We start from the raw sequence: 18,550 nt of genomic DNA, 5'->3' as shown, positions 1-18,550 counted from the left end.
GAGGTCATTTATTTCTACTCCTTCGACCGGCAATGTCCGCGTCTTTAAAGCACTTCGCAAGAGAGCAAAGGCGTTCGCTGCATTGATCTGCCGCGATTAAAAGACAGCGGAGTCCTTTCATGGAGAGAGAAAAAAGGAAAGAAAAAAAGGAAGAAGCAATAATTCACTGTGTGTGCTCGGTGGATCGCGCGCATTGCAATGAGGCCGGTTGCTGATCGATTGTTCGAGAGTAGGAGAGAAAAGGCCTGCTGCTCTCATTGTTGGGACGCCGGCGCCCCTTCTGTTTTGATCCATCAATTTTGATTGTTTTCATCTGTTTGAAGGAGTCGCAATCCGCCTCCACAGACCGGCGACCGAGTGAGTGAGTATCACATTCGGAAAATCAATGTCTAATTCCCGCTCTCTTGGCTCTTTCTCTCTCTCACTCGCACGGCGCATTATATTCTGCTCTCTCTCGGCTGCTGCGGGGCCGTTTCCGTGCATTTTCGCCACCGTTGCCGCTGCAGAGCCCGGCGATGGAGCACCACTCTAAAATCCATCACCTCAGCCGCTCGGCACACAGCTCAGTGCACGCGAGAAGAAATTTTGCTCGGCGAATTATTTCTTTTCAATCCGCACTGTGTGGGAGAGAGAGAGAGGCGATAAAAAAAAGAAAGCTGCGAGCGTGAATGCAGATGACGATGAGAGCAGGCGAAAAAAGCTGCTCTTGCACGCACGGCAAGCTGCTTTGGGGAATTGCATCCTCGCTCTTCTGCACAAAAAAAGAAAAGAAATGCTCGACTGCATCGCTGCCGGAGAACCATGCTCAATTGCATGCGGGTTTTAATCAGTACAATTGGAGAGCACTTCTGCTTGACTCTTATTAACACCGGGTCGTTACGGGTGGGATGAATTTCTACGTTTGAGCAACATTTGAGTAAGAATCACACAGTTTGAGAGTTCATTGTGAATTTTATACTGTTTTTCAGAGCAAAATTCTGCCTCTTTCATTAAAAATACTAATAATTATTGCAGAATAAAAATTAAGACCGTTGAATAAATTGAAAATGGCAAATAATTGGAATAAATTTTTGTTTTAGACAATGCTCATCCAGTGAACGCGCTTATTGGTCGCCCCATATCGTCTCCATAATTGAGTATTTTGATCAAGTTCACCAGTTCTATAAATCTTTAGAGTTCGAAGCAGCCAACAGATGGCGCCACCGTATATTTTCGTAATAAATTTAATTTTAACTCACTTTCGCTGCGATTTTAGACTCGTTCTTCACTTATTATGCTTTCTTTTGACGTGCAGAAAACCAAAATCAGTCCAGCCGTTCGCCGTAGAAACGTTGGAAAAGATTTTATATTTCAAAAAATAGATTTTCACGATTCTACGGCGATTGACTCAACCAATTTTGGTTTTGAGCAAGTCAAAAGAAAGAATATTAAGTGAAGAATGGACAGTAGCAGGATTGAGTCTGAAATCGTAGAGGAAGGGCCTTAAAATTAAATTTATTACGAAAGTATACGGTGGCGCCATCTGTTGGTGGCTTCGAACTCTAAGTAAGGGCTTATGCTACTGGTGAATCATTAAAAATTAAATTTCTGAAAGAGAAAAGTATTTCAATGCACCTCTTGGAGGTAGCATTGAACATAATGGGATGGTGCAAAGTACAAAAATTTCCTTTATCACATTGAAAACCTTTTGACAACCCTCTCTTTTAATGTATTCTCGTCAAATTAAAAAGAAACCATCAACACTGACGGTATTTTTGTTCTGATTTTAGGAAAATAAAAATCAGAGAGCAGTTGTCCTTAAGTAAAGCTTCTCCCTTGTTTGAATTTATTTTGAGCCTGCTCCTACAAGCAATTTCCTAATTTATCTCTGCCGTCGCAAATCTACATGTTGCGCGCGAAAAACAGCTTGCCAAAGGGTGTCGCGGGGCGGCGGGCGGCCGGAGATTGCGGCGACGCACGTGCGTGTTCGATCAACACAAAGCAATTTGGGCGGAAAGAAAGTTGTTGGGTCGTGGCTCGGAATTCGGGCGTCAAGGGAAACAAACAGGCAATAAGGCGAATAAATTCCGGCCGGAATTCGGCTCATCCATCGTCTGTCGCTGCTGGGAATTCCTTCCTGCCTATTGAAATGCATCCGAGTGTCGTGTTTTCCGTCAATTGTGCCCTGGTGAAGAATGTGTAGTGCTGCGTACAAAAATCAAAGGCGTTGGGCGAGGGTTTGCCTACGTTTTATCACATGAAATCGAGGCCAAAGTGCGTAGCCATCTGTGAAATTGCAAAATGATAAGATTGTGTTGCCTGTGGATTTGGAATTTTGATTGCGTAGATTAGTTTTAGGTTTAACAAACATTGTTTAAACAAATTTTATTAATGTAGTTTTTTGAAAGCAATTTGTAAAACATTATTTAAAATAAATTTAAACGTATAAATAATTAAACTTATGATATATTTTTAAATATGTTAAAAAATTGTTTTTGAATTTAAAAAATAAAAACAAAATTAAGCTCTTTCTACTAAATCTTTAGCTAGCTTACTTAATTTTTGAAATAATAAACAAAGCGACCCACTTTTCTAGAGAGCATGAAATTTATAATTAAATATTCTGAATGCTCTCTCAGGTTCACATCTATTAATTTAATCAAACATTTTAATAATTATATCTATAAACCAGGGTATATAATATACAACATGCAAAAAGTTGCAGAATTTCGATGCACTCATTGCACACACGGGCTGGTGTTGCCAAACACGGGCGAAGAGTGCAATTAATTTTGCAGTCGGTATGTTGATAGCAGGCCAGCATAATTAATTCGCGGGGTAGCAGCAGTGTAAAATGCCTGCCGTTCGAGCTGCACCCGAGTGCCCAAGCGAATGCTGCTGATAATGGAGCTGGCTTTTGCCGCGCTGCACACAGTAAATTTCGCTGCTTTATGACGGTGCTGTCGCGCTTGACTTACCGGTGCAATCAACCGTGTCCAGCACAGCAATGGTACGCAAACAAGCCAAGCCGACACATGCGAACTATCGCGTTTTGCAACACTGCTGCTGCTGCTGCTGCTGCTGCTATGCACACTCAAGAATTTATTTCCAGCACGTGCTGATCTGGGTTAGGCAACTGGCCCCACCAGTCTGTCCGGCGCATTGCCTACCTGCTTTTTCTTATTTTACAATGATTAGTTTAATAAATTGGAGGCTTTAAAGAGGAATGATACTGGTGAAGCCTGGAAAATGCTTGTTGCCAATGCATTAACTCGTCTCTTTTAGGATTCAGTTAAAGCCTAAATTGAGCTAAGAAGCACTGTCATTTTTCGAGAAAATTGGCTGGAAAGTTACCGTGCTTTTCAAATGGTAATGGCTGTCTCTTTACTTGAAATCCGATCTAATTTCAAAACCAAGATTTTCCCCATAAATTGGCATACACCGTCGGACAGATCTCGACGAGAGGAATCAGAATATGCCAAGAAAATATGTTCAAGCACTGTAAATTTTGGAGAAATTTGGCAAAATTTGAATTTTTACTATAGGAAGGTCCTTTTTTATTATTGCAAATTGTTGAAGGAATTGTTTATCGGTCAATTGTTTATGGCATCCAACAATTCAAATAATTTTCAATTGTTGCCCAGTATCATTCCACTTTAAAATGACTAAATGAGGCTGCTTCTTAATATTGTAGCCAAATATTTACGCACGGTGAGTTTTGAAAAATAATATATTTATAAATGTTGCCTCATTGCCAATTTTGCAATGCGCAAAAATGGAACACTGGATTTTTGCGCAAAATATCAGCCTGAAAAAACCACCAGGTTTGGATTTTCCCGCATTATTCTGAATTAAACCTTAAAAAAGTCATATTTCGCGCCAAAAAGTCATAGTTTTGGAAAATTACGATAAAATAAGTTAGAATTTTCGGTCCTCTAGTAAAACCAGTGGCTTTTTTATACTAATTTGTAAAATTCCTATTTTCGGTCATCGATCATGAGAATTTTTGAGCTTCCTCAAGAACGCACGTTTCGAAAAAATGCACAAAATTGCAGAAAAAAAAGACAAAACACAGTTTTTTTGCAATAAAATGCAATGGGTTCTTCCGAAAAAATGCGGGTTTTGGCGAACCCTTGCTGTCTCTGCAATGTTTCTATGGTCAACATACTTTTTTAATTTTAAAGTTTTCTGAGGAGATTGAATCTGAACGAAAATGGAGTGAAAAATCTGCTAAAACATGATCAAACGTGGCAAATTAATGTCAAATTATTACTATTTAAAAAAAAATATTGAAAATAGAAATGCAAAAATTTATATTTGGAATAAATTCTGAATATTGGGAAAGAGCTGAAATTTTCCCAGATTTCAAATTAAATTTGCTGGAAAATTGGCTCCATTACAACATTTTAGAGATTAATTTAATTAAATTATTTTCTGTTTCATTGTTGCCCTCTGTGTAGATCTACTGCTACTATTTTTTTACCATTGAGATCCCATTTTTTTAATTCCATATTTTATCGATAAAATGGAGTCTTGGAGTAGACCGAATAGACGACAAACTCAATGTGAAATTTAAAAATGAAAATATTATTGGAAAACTTTAAAAATAGGGGTGGCAAAAATTAATCGATAGCTACAATCGAATATTTTTTGGCGATTAAAATGATTTTTTTCCAGATCATTGGGTGATATTTTCTATTTTTTTTAATGAACTTCTAATTTTGTATTTTAATTTTCACGTTAAAAACTCTTTAGATAGTTCTTCTAATTCATTGTTCAATTCGTTAGGAATTAGGAGAGCAAATAAAAATTAGTTTCGTGATAAGGTTTCAATATGATCACGCATGAAGCATAATTTAGAGTCACACTTGTATTTAATGTTTGTCGTTTATTAGTATAGCAATCTAGCGTGATTTCTAAATAGTTTTTGTTCTATATATTTTTCTATTTTTGTATATTAATTCAATACAAAATAAAATTATCATCAATAAATCTTATTATTACTAAAAATATATTAAGATATTAAATAATTTATTAATAATATTTAACCTAATTCTGTTTAATACATATTTTGCGTAAATTTGCTGACTTGCTGATTTGGCTGCACAATTGCAACAAATAAAGAAAAGGATACGGAAAAGCTGGCAAAGAGCGAGCTAGCCATAGCGAGAAGAGAGAAGTTTACTCGGTGGAAATTATTATTGGAGTTTGGGAAGAAAAGCGGGCGGGCGGGCGGCGGCGGAAGGAATCGGCGGCAGCAGTTTCGTTCCGGGCAACAAACTTTACACTTCTTCTTATTGCACTCGCAAGCTAGCTACGAATAAAGAGCCAGAGCAGGCGGGCGGGTGAGCAAAACCTAGTTTGTGTTTGCCATCCCGTTCTTTTCTGTGGGTGTGTGTGTCAGAAGCACGCGGCGGCGGCACCACCACCACCACCACCGCTGAGAAGAGAAGAGAAGAGGATGCCAACCGAGTCTACTCGCCCGGCCAAAACTTGTTTCGCCGGAATGCATACTCGGCGCGCGTGAAATGGAAAGCAGCCGTGGAAAAAATGGACGCAAGATTTTCCTCGGGCAAAAGTTGAGTGAAGAGCAGGCAGAGAGAGAAAGAGAGAGAGAGAGAGAGAGAGAGAGACCACTTGAGCTAAAAATTCCTTCCAAGCCCGGTTGTTCAGCACAAAGATGAATATCGTCAGAAACGGCCTGGCGGAAAATTCCAACAGGAATAAAATGACTTGAATGTGCTGCGAAGAGATTTAACCAAGTTTTTGTTTTACATATAGAAATGCGGATTCCATTTACAATAAAAGTTTCATCTTATTAAATAGTTTTCAACTTAAATCTTTGAATGAAAAAATCCACCGTTGTAAAGTTTTTCCTTTTTTTTAATTAAGGGTTTGTAAAATAGCAAGTTGCGGTGGAGGGTAAGCTAAGCACCCCCCTAAACCCGGTGACTGTTTTTTTTAAATTCTGATGGTTAGAACCCGAAGTTTGGAGTTTCAATATTTTAAAAATCATGAAAAGTGTTTTTAAGAGGTTATAAAATCTGAAATTTAAGTTTTCTTTTGTTTTAATGCCTCTTCTTCATCGCCCCAGTCTGAATAAACATTGCCTTTGCCCCCTCCCACCTTCTAACATGTCTTCTGTCAGGGAATTTCTCTATACATACCAAAATATGAAAAATTACTTCAGTAATTCACATAATCATGAGACAACTTTTAAACCGTGGCTAAAGCAGAGGTCTGCATTTTAACTTTTAACAACTGGTAATTTTAAACATTTAAATTAACAAATTAAAATATTAAATCTTGCTGGATTAAAGGCACTTTTTTACTTGCGAAAATTCACCAGTTGTATAAACCGTTGATGTTTGAAGCCTCTAACAGATGGCGCCACCGTATACTTCTGTAATAAATTTAATTTTAAGGCATTTTCGCTGCGATTTCAGACTCAATCCTGCTGCTGTGCACTCTTCACTTAATATTCTTTCTTTTGACGTTCTGAAAACCAAAATCAGTTTAGCCAATCACTGTAGAAATGTGAAAAACTATTTTTTGAATTATAAAATCTATCCCAACGCTTCTACGGCGAATGGCTGGACTGATTTTGGTTTTCAGCACGTCAAACGATTGCATATAAAGTGAAGATTTCAAATTAGCAAGATTGAGTCTGAAATCGCATCGGAAGTGCCTTAAAATTAAATTTATTACTAAAGTATACGGTGGCGCCATCTGTTGGAGAATTCGAACACTAATTGTAAGGGCTTATGCAACTCGTATATTAATTTTTTTTCTTGGTAAATCTGCCTAGCCTTTTATTGACTAAATCAGAATTTACGTCAACTCATCCTTCTTTCTAAAGTTTCATCAGCGAAAATCGCTTTTTCATCTTAAAAAACTGCTGAATTTCATTTCCATTGACCGAGGATTCGCGTTGTGCGTAATCTGGTTACCTGCTGCTACCAAGAGAGAGAAAGAGAGAGAGAGAGAAGTTTGGGCGCGTGTGTTATCCGGCCGGCAACTTTCTTACAACTTGATTCTGTTCGCAAGCATGAATCTTGATGAAATAATAAAGCCGGGCGGGCGGGCGGGCGAAGTTGGTTGGCGTCCCGCTCCTGGCTCAGCGTAATCAGTCAGACACAAAAAGCAGCCGCTGAGCAAATATAAATGAGTGCGCGCCTCCCTCCACCGACGAGGGACTCATTTTTTGTTGTTTACTTGTTGAAAGCAGCCGGCAAAAAGCCGCCCGAGAAATACACGGACTCTATTTTGGCCCTTTTTTGCCACCGCGCTCGCTGAGCGAAAGGTCAAGTGGAAAATTCAAATAATCTCTTTCGGCCAAGATGGGATTTGTAAATGCGCAGGCACTCGAGCGGCAAATAAAAGGATCCGCCCGCGATCGGCCTGCTTCCACTCATTACTGCCATCCTAATAATCCGTGTAATTGGACCCGCTTTATTTCCTTTCTCTCGTTCTCTCACAAAGGCACAAAAGCGATTACCATTCGAAAAATTCGGCGTGTAGCACCAAAGAAATTCTTTCGGGCTGGAGACGTCCAAAAGCAAATTGCAAATTCCTCGGTGAAAGTTTCACTTTGAAAGGTGCGGATGCTGGCTGGCTGGCTGGCTGGCTCGCTCGTTCGCTTCAATGGAGCCATTTCATATGCATGGAAAGCCGCTTGCTTGCTCGTTACGTATGAACAGCTCCACGCAAGTATGCAAATGCATTGCGACACAATTTAAATTGCAGCACACTCATTTGCCAAGTGGCGAAAGCTGTCGATTTTTCGCTGATGGACGTGCACTCGACGCTCCAATTTCTGCTCTTTGCAGCGGCTTTCCGCGCAAAAACGCCAACGTTTCCATACACAATTTTATCGCTTTATTTAAAAGCCGATACGTTTTAGACTGAAATGGATTTCTAACGGTTCATCAAAAGGACATTATTAAAAAAAATATGGTATTGAATGGCATTGATAGGAAAAATACAACTTCAACGACTTTTTAATTTATATTTCAGGGGATCATATTCCTAAAATTTAAAATAAAGTAGAAAAGAAAGATTTATTTTAAGGAAATTGGTGCTAATGAATTTAAGATATGAACAACGGGGGCCGGGTGGCGATCTGTGTTGGTTCCCGCCGGTCAGAAGTCAATATGGCGTCGAAATAATGGAGGCCAATCAGGAGACCGTCCAGCGGCCAATCAGAAGCGTCAAAAAAGAGGCGTGCCGACCTATTAATTTCATTCGCGTGCACTTTGTTACATTTCCATTAGCCTGATATGTTATCTAACGGTCGATTCGCTAATTACCGGGCTAATCAGCCGTTATTAAAGAAATAACAACAAAAATATTAATTGTGCTGACGGTATTTTCATGATAAATTTTTAAGCCAATTTCACTTGGAAGAAGATTAACAAAAATTGATTTTATTGTAGTTTAATTAGTAAAACTGATATTTCAATCGGTAGTTTAATGCTTCCAAAACTTAAAATACAATTCAATAGTTGCTTATAGTGCATCGAAAGATTAATTTTCCAAATTTTTTAAAAATTTCAGCTCTCTTAAACTATTTTTTTATGGGAATAATCCTAGATTATTATGTAAAACCTCTGACGAGACTCTTTTTGCTATACAGTTCTGTTAGAGTTCCGAAACTGAATATAGTAGGGCAGGAGGGCGCTGAAGTGAGTAATTAAGCCAGCCATTGAATCGGCCAAAGGGCCAAATTAAGCGTGCCTCCTTTCAACAAGTATCCGCACGGCTAGGGGGCAAAAAACGTACGCGCGTCCCCCGTCCCGTCCCGTTGATTACATCCATCTTGCGAGTTGCGTTGCGGGGCAAAATGCGCCGCTCGCTCTTTCGCTCGACGTCATTAGCCTGCGCGTCGCACCGGCTGCATAATTTCCAGCATCTCGCCCGCCCGCCGCCCGCCGCCGAGGCCGGTATAAATTTGCGTGCAGACGCCGCGTTCCCATGCTTATGTACCTTGGGCAATTCCGCCGCAGTCGCCCACCCGCCCGCCCGCCCGCAGGAGTGTTTTGCCAGGCAGCGCGTGCTCATTTATCTTGCTCAGACTGGCTGCATCCGTAATTCCTCTCGCTTCATTATCACTTTGTGTCCCCTGACATCGCCAGCTAGCTCTCCGCGTGCGCACATGCATATATATACAGACACACACACACACTCCACTCGAAATCATTCTAAAGAAAAGAAAGCCGGAGCAGCGCTTTCGCTGATTGCATTTTATGTGCGGATGCGATTCGCTGCTGATTGTTTCCACGCTATTGATTTCCGATCGGTTTGATCTTTGCGCTTCCCTAATGAATTTTTCATCGTTGCAAAAGCACGCCGAGATGGTGGATGCATTGATTTATCGGATGGAAATTCTCTTGAGTGGAGGTTTATTCTATAAAATTGCGCGGAGAAAATAAATGTATGTATTTTTATCACACAGTGGTGAAAATTGTTAAAAATATAGCTGTGAGCAATATGCCCGCCAGTGTTTTATTTTTTTTCTAAGATCTGTCAACGTGCCAGCAGATGGCGCCACTGGTTATTTACGAGTTAAGCTCCTAAATTTCCCCTCCAATTTAAAATTTAAACCTTTGCGCTGTGCATTTTAAATTTAATTAAACATTACGGGAACTAAAATTTAAAAAATATTCCCCTGAAAACCTACCCTAGGACAGAATTTATGGTTTTTATCTAAATATTTTATACGAACAACGATAAATATTTTTTCAAAACAAAAGATTGACGTTGTTATTAATTTCTTAACGTCCCAAATATGCTATGGGGTTGATTTAGGGGGTGATTATGGGGTTTAAATTTAAAATATTTCAATAAAATAAGTTCCAGTTACTAATTTAATGCAATAATTAAGAGTTTCGAGGAAAATGTCCGGACTTTCAATTCAACTTGAAGACAAGTGACTTAAATCATGATGATATATTACAGAACAAATTAATTAAAAGGGGGTGTTTTTTATGGGATGGATGAGGATGGTGATATTTTGCATGGAACAAATTTTCGGCGTAGAAATGGAACAAAATTCTAAAAATGTGCTCTTTACGAGGGAAAGGGTACCTAAAAATACTTAAGGGAATATTTAGGGAATTTTTTTGGGGCTGAAGTGATAATTAATTTCACCTTTTGATTCTTTACTGCTAACCTAACGTTTTATTTAGAAAGGAGTTGATGAAAACTTGACCAAATATAAAAATAGCAAATAATTCAAACAATGAGGTGGTTTATAAAGGGATGAAACCGAAAGGGGGTTGGAAGACACGCTATATAGTCATCTATTTCGCTTTAATATTTCACGCATAGTTTAATTTTATTGGTACTGATTGAAAATAGGGGCGAATTTAAACATAAACGACTGAGTGAAAGGGCTTAAAAATACAATTTTCTGATTTTATTCGCGCAGCTTTTCGCAAAGTCAAAAAATCCATTGTGTCCGCAAGTTTACCACGCAGAAACCATGGGTTTAATTTATAAATTTTCCTTTTCGAGACATTCTCAAACTACATAATTGATTTTTTTAATATATAAAAATCAATTTTAAATAATATTCCGTCTTTTTCCTTTTTCAACCAACCGGGATGGTATATATTACTGCAATATCATATTTCCATTTTCAGGAAAAATTTCGTGCCTCTTTTTGAAGTCAGTATCCTCTTCCGGAATTCCTGGAAACCATCTTTGTTGTGCATAAAGATTATTCTCTCTCTTTCCCTCTCATAGCCATCGCAATCCGACTCCCTGCCGGGCCTCTCGGCATTATTTGCAAACGTTGTGTGTGTACCTGCAGAGTCATCCCCGCCTCTCCGTTCGTGTTCTCGGCGTGGCACGGTCTAATTTTCGCTCCATTATAATCTAAACGCAAACAAAAAGAAGGCATATACACACACACAGACACACAACAAGCACAAAAGGCGGTGCAAAACCTTAAACAGCGCTGCAGAGAGTCTTTGGCGGGGCGAACACCTTGCTTGTTGCCGCCGCACGCGGCCGCAAACTTGGTCCGCCGGCCGGGTTTCGGGCTCGGGCAAAACCGCCGAGCCTCCAAACTAAATTATAGATATGCCACAGAGTCGGCCCGGACCCCCTAGTTTGGCAAAAAGTTTGCTGCCGAGAAGCCCAATTGCTGCTGACCGACCGACGCGGGACGCGCGGCCCAGCAGCAAATTAAATTTTGTTGCGAGAACCAACTTTTGGTCCATCACGCCAACTGCTGCGTGCACGCCACGTTGGGCGGCGCCGTAATTAGCGCGGCACTGATTAATGAACTCGTATATTTCAGTTCTCACTATACGGCTGCTACCTGTGCCTTTTCACTCTCTGGACAAATTTGTTTTGTGCCTATTGCTACATAAAAATGGATCTTTTTAAAATTGGAACAAAATAGCTCCTAACTGTTGATTTGAAATGGCAGACTCTTATTTTTTGAGCTAAAAATTTAATGATATATATCTCATTTTGTTGCAAATTGTGATGGGAACTCATTAAAAATTAAATTTTTATAGTGTAATGAAATCAAAAAATATGCTTACTCGGGAATTAATTAAAAATTAAAATTTACTAAGAGAGCAATTTAAAATGTGGGGAGAAATGGCTCAAATTTTTATCCAAAATCACAAAAAACGCCCGGAAATGTTAAAAAATGAACCTAAATGACCTTTGCCCTTGACCGATCGGGGCTTACGGGAGGTTTTCAACGCAAACCTTAACTTTTAAATTGCACCAACTCAAAATGAGTTATTGCTTTCTCAAAATTCGTAAAAAATGTCCCGTAAAACCAGGTTTCGCCAATTTGGCTATGCGCAAAAAGTTTTTTTTTCTTAATTTAACCTTAAAATAGTTACATTTCGCGCCAAAAAATCATAAATCTGGGAAAATTACGAATAGTGTTACAATATTAGGAATTTAGGTGAAACCAGTGGCATTTTTACTGATTTTGTGTTTCAGAATAATGCGCAAATTTGCAGACAAACCCGCAAAAAAATAATGCAGTTGGTTTGCCCGGAAAATGTGGGTTTTTGCGAACCCTGCGTAAAAATCCACAGGAACGAAAATTGTGACGAAATATTTTTTGAATTAGTCTTTGAGTTAAGACCGATCGATGGTGTGGTTGGTCTTATCTTATCAGTTTATCTTGACACCGTCAATCACCCTGCGACACGTGATATTCGCTCACATACTAACTACTATTTATATCATTATTCGAGATGTCAAAAGCAGCTCGTTATTCGTTATATGTAATGCAAATCAAATGTTTCTAGAAGCTATTGCAGTTTTAGATGGTTTTAAAAAGAGTATTGATACTGCAAAACCCTGGAAAATTCTTTTTCGTCTCTTGGGATTCAATTGAAGCTAAAATTGACTTACGTAACCGTGCGAGTTTTTGAGAAAAGTGGATGAAAAGTTGGCGTGCTTTTCACGTGTTTTATTTCACAGCAAAGAGTTTCCCTAAAAGGTTTCATACGCTGTTGGACAGATCTCATTGAGAGGAATCGAAGTCTGGCAAGAAAATGTGGCCTAGCGCTGTAAATTTTGGAGAAATTAAAAAAGTTCAAATTTTTACTGCAGCTTGATCCTTTTTAACTATTGCAAATTGTAGATTAAATTGTTTATCATCAATCAACTGCTTATTGCATCCAAAAATTCAAATATTTTTCAATTGTAGCGTGATTTAGTTAATTAATTACAATAGTGGTCTGACTGAATGGGGAGCAATAAAATTTACCGTCAAGGACGACTCTTTCTAACAATAAGATTCGGTCGAGTTGCTATCAAGGCTTGGTGCGCAGCAGTAAATTGGGGCGTTCGCTGATTGTGAGTGTACCGCAATGGGGCGTGCGCGTTTCGCAGGTGAAAAAAAGCGGCGCTCATTCTTTGGGGCCCGACCTACACATGTTGGCGCGGCGAGATATACACAATAAAACAGTGACTATAAGTGCTTTTGTCCATTGTCTCTTTTGAATGGCCGCACGCGTTCTGCCTGCCTGCCAGACGAGCGAACGAGCGAGTGAGTAGAGCGAGAGAGAGAAAGAGGCAAAATTCCGGCAGCACAATGCGCGTGTTGATTGTCTAATGGGCGCCGCTTTGCTCGCGCGCCGCGCAACGACCCCTGTGTTTTGTTCGGACCAGCGAACCGGTGATTAACGGCCATTTCTCGCTTTTTCTGCCAAAAAGGCAATGTTTTAATCCAATTTTACACGCCGTCATTGCCCGCAAATTGAAATAATTTGGTGCTAAACCAAAACGATCGTGGGATTCGGCCTTTTTTGATACAAAACTGGACCAAATGGGATGTAATCTGATATAGACTTGTCAGATTTTCCCCCCTAATTTTGGTATGGACCATTTTTTTGTATCTTTTTAGATTGAAGTATCCTTGATACCTTAATTAATATAATATTTGAAAATTCCTCTGAATGTTCCCGTAAAAAATACTTTTATTTTCTGTTTTTCTGTTTTTCATTTTGCTGAAACTTATATGCATCATTCATAAATTCTTAATGTTGGATGATAGAAAAATATGATCCTGTATGTGTTTAATAAGAAATAAAGGCGAAAATGTGAAAACAAATTTAATGGTTATTTTCGGCTGGCTTGCCAAGCAAATAATTTGGTGCATTTTTTTGCACAGCAAAATTGAAAATTAATTTAATGAATCATGTCCGATTCTGATTTCAAAAAGATGTTTTTAAAATTGACTCAATTTTGCAGCAAATATTTTGATAAAAACAAAAACATTTCCTCTGAAAACTTGGATATTTTCCTCTCAAGGCTGTCATTGTTTTCATTCTTCTGAAAAAATTAAGGCCCAACAGAAAAGTTTGTTTTTTATAATTTTTTTCTGTGAAAAGGCGCTTGAAACTCACAATTTGTAATAAAATGTTCAACTTAAATGTTAAAAATTTAAATTTGAAATGTATTATTTCGACAAGACATATTTTTTAATGGAAAAACAGGATAATTCTTGTAAAACACATAACTTTGTATGATATGATACATACAATTATACGTTGTGTCAGATGAAATATGCGCATAAAAAGTTTGTCGTGCGCGCGCGTATTACAAAAGCAAGAAGCGATGGAGGGAGGTCATAAAGCACGGCAGGAGCATATATCTCGAGTCTAATTCCGGATTCAAAGCTCGTCGCGGCAGCATCTCAAAACTCTCTTTTTTACTGCTCGTTGTGTTTGGTGTTCAAAGTTTTAATTGACTGCGCCAGAGCGGCAGCAAGTTTGCTGGAAAATATTGGCTTCCACGTGTACATACTCGACGTCGAAGCCCTGCTTTTATGTACTTTTGCACCTCTCGCTGCTCTTGCTAGCCAGCGACGCAATTGGCAGAAAAGTTTGCTGTCTGGCGCAGTGTGTGCGAGGAGTAAATGACAGCAATGAGAGCCGCCGCCGCCACCGCGCGCGCTAGAAATGAATTGAAACGTCGGATGAAAAAGGAGCCACTCCATCTGCCCGTTTTCTTTGTTCGCCATTCCATTTCTAGAATCTCTCTCTCCATTCGAGGTCCATTCACCCGCGCTCGATTCCGCAGAAATTCAATCTCCGCAGGACCCAAATTGATTTTTGACGTCACACCAGGCGAAAAATTGCATTATTAGCTAGGCCTATTCATAATATCTTTTTCCTCTGGGGAACATTATTTCAGTTAATATTTAAATCAAGCTAATCCTACATCGTTCATCTTTATTTTCCTTTTTTTCTAACATTAAATTTCGCAAGCAATTCGTTTATATTTTTTATACAAAATTTAAAATATAATTAATATGTATAACAGCGGGAGTCAGATGTGTGATAAAATTGGTTCCCACTGCGCAGATCCAAGATGGCGTCTGAATGTGTGAAACAAAAAGCTCTCTTTGGATTGTCGTGCGAGTGTCAAGAGTTTATTTTTACGACCAAATAGTCACAATTAATGCAAATTATGTCACAATATAGACGAAAACTCGGTTCTTTTCGCGCACTTTCACGTGACCGTTTTTTTCGCGCCATACTCCACCGAACGCCATATCTGCGCGTCGCACGAATCTGGATGTATAGGAAGAATATTCGATTTTCAGATTAAATTGTCATTAATCTTCATTTACACCGCTCACAGACAAGGTTCCACCGTCAGTTTGCAAATCTAGAGCAATTAAACACTGTTGCATTTAATTCTAAATGAAAATTGTTTTTAATGACTTTTTGAAATTTTGGCTATTTTATAATGGGAAATAGCTGTAGCGGCATAGGAGCGTGGTCCTGCGAATTCAGTTTTAGCCACGCAGTGCTGGCGTGGGTCGTTAAGCAACAATGCCGAAGAGCTAGATTTGCAATTTGAGCTTACAATTAGTTAACAGTACTTAAAGTGGAATGATACTGGGCAACAATTGAAAATTATTTAAATTGTTGGATGCCTTAAACAATTGACCGATAAACAATTTGTTCAACAATTTGCAATAATAAAAAGGACCTTCCTACAGTAAAAATTCAAATTTTGCTAATTTTCTCAAAAATTTACAGTGCTTGAACATATTTTCTTGGCATATTCCGATTCCTCTCGTCGAGATCTGTTCAACGGTGTATGCCACTTATTGGGCAAACTCTTGGTTTTGAAATGAAATCGGATTTCAAGTGAGGAGACAGCCATTACCATTTGAAAAACACGCTAACTTTGCAGCCAATTTTCTCAAAAAATTACAGCGCTCCTTAGGTCAATTTAGGCTTTAACTGAATCCTAAGGAATGAGTTTATGCATTGGCAACAAGCATTTTCCAGGCTTTTGCAGCATCATTGCTCTTTAAACTTCCAGTTGCAACCCCCAGCCTAATGCGGAACCGAGCTCCAACTCCCTTTTCATTTTTGGTACAGGTTATTGTTAGTGATGTTTATTGTAATTTTGGTTGGTGCAATTTATTACAAATAATTAGCCATTGATACAATTAGATGATTGCCATTTAAAGTATTATTCACAGATTAAGTGATCAGGCAACCTGATTTAAAAATTAAAAACATAACACTAATATCATATTTTTTAATTGTACAACTTAACCTTTACTTTTTTAAAAATTCAATTTAATTTAATAAAAGTTAAACTGTATACAATTTAAGTAAATTAAAAGTTTTTAATTAAGAAAAAGTAATTTTGTTTTAATACTTTTTCAACACTGACTTTTATTTCTGTATATTGTTGTACTTTTTCGTTTTGTCCGCTAAAGAACCACATTTGTTATTTTATTATCCTTTGAGTAAACATTTCCTCACATCATTTGTTTCAATTTTTATTGTAACTATATTATTGTTTAATTTAAATAACTTCAAACTTTTGTGATGATTCTTTTTGTTTATTTATATAATATCTTAAATTGAGAGTAATTGACACTTAAATTCGTCCACAAAAATCTCATTGTCAATCGTACAGAAGTTAAATTTCGTCTATCACGACCCAATTCGGGAAACCACCATCCGAATAACTTAAACACACGTACGTACACGCAATATCGCTTTCATGGTGTGCACGGTCTTAAAAGCGCCGAGAATAAAACTTTAATACCCGCCCTTTTAATTATTCCTGCAGCATAGAGAAAGTTTACGTAACTACGAATTAATGCGAACGATGAAACCGGGTTTTCCGCTTTGCGACGCATTTAGCGCGTGTTTAAACATTCAAAAGAGCAAAGAGGAAAGGTCTGGCGAGAGACAGCGTCCATATTGTCCCCCCTTCGGACTTGCCCGCCGACAAGAAGTTAGGAGAACGAGAAAGAATAACACTTTAAGTCTCTTTCCTCCTGCGGCCGGCTCAATGTCGACCAAGTTTGAGTGGCGCAGATAAAACTTTGGCCCATTCGATCGCATTATATTACGTATATACATCAGCACGGCCCGAAACTTTGCTGAGAAACAACGCGATTTCCGACTCAAACTACCGAATTGTGACCAAAAGCTGAGATAATATCCCAGGAGGAATGGATGAGAATGATACCGTCTCGCAAATGTGACTCTCAGATGACCAGTTCGTTGATCAAACTTTTTGTATAATCTTCAGTTATATCACTCGATTTTTCTCAGTATTGCTGGGTGATTGCGTAAAAAGTTGAGCAAAGAGACAAAAGTTGGATGAACCAGGAAAAGACGTCAGGGAAACTAAGTTTTAAATGAAGGTGAGAGCAGGAACTTGACTTTTGAAAGTCTTTTTACTGGTTGTGTCCACGATCAGTGATGGCAAAACCTGTCTCTTTGTGAGTTTTTCACTCTTGGTCCGACTTGAATCTAAATTCTTTTGCTGCTTGGTTAATTTCGGATTAGGGTATAGGAGTTAAAAAAATCAGACTCCCGTTATCTGCTCTCGTTGACACCTTTTGATCTAAAAAATACGATATATCTGGGAAATTTAGACGATCGACAATTTATTTCACAGCTTCCGAGATTGGCATGTCATGGGAAATAAAATTAGCACATAATATCACGAACTTTAGCCATCGAAAGAACACTTAAAATCGTCTAAATCGCATCAATAATTTTTCAAGTGAAATTTTCAGTCTGAAATTATTTTTGGGTTGTTTTAAAGTAAAATAATTTATGCGTAAATCCCTTTCGTTGCTATTTTTCGTCAAATTTTGTTAGATTTTCTTAAATTTCTTTTTGGTATTAAATCCCAGCTTATATTAACGTTGATGTGCTAACAATTCACTCATTCGTTCCAAATTGAAATGGATAACTTATGCCTTGTTCCTTCAGATTGAATGCAAGAGAAATAAAAGCCCAATGAAAGTTATAAAACTAAAAACAATTCGTATAATTGCAATTAAAAACGGCGTTAATTAAGTTTTTTCTGTGACAATTTTGCACTTTAGAAAATGAAAAACTTCAATAACTTCGATAAAAAACTTTTTAACTCTAGCATCTGAAGAAATACTTCTAAAGAACATGACAATTTTTGATCCATATTTCGACAAAACCAGAAAATATCGGGAAAAGTACGATTTTAATTCATTTAAAATTTAAAATTTGTGATAAAAAAGTCTGAATGGGGGAAACCCCCTCAAATATCTATGTTGAAAAGTTTTATAGCACTTTTGGAAAATATAAAATATTCAAAATTGATGGATAATAATTTTTATTTTCAAGAAAATTATATTTTTCAGGAAGGCAGCTGACAATGAGCATTTTTAATAATTTTCTCTTAAGAAATTTGTCAAATTTAGGGCGAGAACTGTTACACGCTTTGATTTAAAATAAAAATGCAGTTTTGGGGTCAAAATTAACAAAAAAGTATAATTTACTACTGTATTACTCTAAATATTTGGAGGTTAAGTCGACTAAAGAAAATATTCCTGGTGGAAGATACAGAATTCAAGATTTTTTTTTTATTTTACTCTAAACAATTTCAGTTTCAAGCAGTTTTTAAGACAAATATGCACCATTTGTTTGCCAAAAACTTCAAAATCAACTCTGAACAGTTGAAATATCAGTTCAAAAAATGGTAAAACGTCATGATTTATTACAATTAGAACGTTTTCTTGAATGGATGCCCATTCAAATTGAAAATATTTTCAAACACA

The 18,550-nt window shown here is 37.9% G+C and overlaps 1 protein-coding gene across 3 annotated transcripts in view; it reads right to left on the bottom strand.

Moving 5' to 3' along the window:
- LOC135935640 (cell adhesion molecule Dscam2-like) overlaps nucleotides 1-18,550 on the bottom strand; it is a 148,239-nt gene that overhangs the window by 129,068 nt on the left and 621 nt on the right. The window lies entirely within an intron of this gene.

Source organism: Cloeon dipterum, chromosome 2 (assembly GCF_949628265.1).
Source record: "Cloeon dipterum chromosome 2, ieCloDipt1.1, whole genome shotgun sequence".
In the NCBI taxonomy this organism is placed as follows: Eukaryota; Metazoa; Arthropoda; class Insecta; order Ephemeroptera; family Baetidae; genus Cloeon; species Cloeon dipterum.
Note: the sequence above shows the minus strand (reverse complement) of the source record. Positions and strands in the feature narration are given on the sequence as shown.